Below are 1,964 nucleotides of genomic sequence, written 5' to 3' on the forward strand. Positions count from 1 at the left end.
CACACACACACACACACACACACACACACACACACACACACACACACACACACACACTCCACATTTACATGAGGAGTAAAAACTGCTGAGTCATGATGTGACCCCCTTCTGCCTTTTCCTAGAGACTCCAAATCATCAGGGACTTTTTCTAAACTGAACTATTTTTCTACAAAAGTACTTTATCATAAAAAACAAACCACACTGAGCTTTTTATTGTGATTTCTCTCAAATGTGATTTTAACCTAATGTGTAGACAGGGTTATTAAAAAAAAAACACAGTGACGATGCTGAATCTCTTCAATCTTGAAGCTGAAGTGTCAAACTGAAGCTCAACATATCAACATATTTTCAGAYTGTTGTTTAAGTTTCGTGTGAATTTTTAAAGTTTGCCTCGAAAAGAACTTGAATGTCTGGATGTTCTGCTTTTTGTCTTCACAAAGCTTCAAATCCTGCAGGAACAGAAGTGCCTTCTGCTGTTTGTGGCTTAAAAAAATAAATCCTCATCGGTCATGTTCTGCCACCAACCTGATTATCAGGGTCTTTTATAAGAAAGTGTTTTTTATTCAGTCATTTCAGAAACAGATCAGTAATGTCTTAAAAATTTACATTAATCATTGACTTTTTTCCTAACAAACCTCCACTAAAAGCTCTGAACACTTCCTGTTTCTTTCTAAGCASAGATTGGATGTTTCCAACATGATTTTTACTAAAACAGTTTTTATGTTTTTATTCTCAAAACCCATCTGCGTATTTGTTTTATGAGCAGTAAATGATTATCGTTCAAGTACACATTGTTCTTTTGTACTTTGACACCTGTTTTTATTTCACCTGTATCTAAAACCAGTAAGTGCTGACAGTGGTTTAGTGTGGAAGAGTRAACACTGTGCAGACACTGCCACCTAGTGTCAGTCTGTGCAAAGTGCAGGAAAGGTGTCAGAGAGCTGCGAGTAAGAGTGATTCTTTGTCGTAACAATTTTTGATAACTTGCATTTACACTGAAGTCTGAAATTTCACTCTTAAGAAGTTTGATTGTTTTAACATTTTTACATCGTAAGAAACTTACTGAGACTATTACAGATGGAACCCAAAAAAACTTAATTTGCACAGGTTTGAAATATTTCTTGACGTTTGGCTTAATTGGACACATTTGGTGAAGTTAAATCTTCATATGAGAGAGCTGGGAGTTAGCCTGGTGGTGAAGTCACATAACTTTGGTGCAGGAGGTTCAGTGTTCAAATCCCAGCTCCAACTTTGGTAACACAATGTGAAAAACTTAGTTTGCACAGTTTTGAAAGATTTCTTCACTTTCACCCTGGTAACTGATAAACATAGGGAAGTTAAAACGTTACATGAGTACCAGCAGGTAGCCCAGTGGGTTAGTCCCATGGCTGTTGGTACGCTGATAATCTGGGATGCTTGAGTTCAAATCCCAGCTTGGGAGAGAGAAACGTGTTCATCACGCATGAAGGTTGAGGTAAGTACTTCTTCTGAGCTTGTCTTATTAAAGTCTAAAGACGTGTGAGACTAAAAGTAGATCCAAGATACCAGCTTATTAAAATAAAAAACCTTCAAGCTGGCTGTGGGATTTGAACTCATGAACCTTTGATCCAAAAGCCAAAGAACTAACCCACTGGACTATCCACCAGTTCCTTCARAACYTGATTTACTTCCCTTTGTCCTGGTTTAACCTGGTTGAAAGAGACAAAAGCTGGTGGCACCGCTCTGCTGGGCTTCCTGATCTGGGTCTACTTTTGCATCTACTTTTAGTCTCACTCTCACACACACCCCCAAACCCAACCCCCCCACCCGTCCCGACTCACTCCACCACACACCTAATTTTTCACTAACTTCAGGTTATTGAATTTGGTTCTACATTTTGTAGCCTATATTATTAAGTGTCTTTGACAGGAACATACTACTCATCAGCAGAAGGTACGTTGTAAGTTTCCTATATAGTTACATAT

At 38.3% G+C, this 1,964-nt stretch overlaps 1 protein-coding gene across 1 annotated transcript in view; it reads left to right on the forward strand.

Moving 5' to 3' along the window:
* The window catches only part of LOC106521756 (proline-rich protein 5), a gene marked incomplete in the record, with an annotated part of 13,419 nt that extends 12,871 nt beyond the window's left edge, over positions 1–548 (forward strand). The window contains 1 exon segment of the mRNA XM_014014459.1: positions 38–548.
* Positions 549–1,964: the final 1,416 nt, after the last annotated feature.

This window comes from Austrofundulus limnaeus, unplaced genomic scaffold, assembly GCF_001266775.1.
Source record: "Austrofundulus limnaeus strain Quisiro unplaced genomic scaffold, Austrofundulus_limnaeus-1.0 Scaffold115, whole genome shotgun sequence".
Classification (NCBI taxonomy): Eukaryota; Metazoa; Chordata; class Actinopteri; order Cyprinodontiformes; family Rivulidae; genus Austrofundulus; species Austrofundulus limnaeus.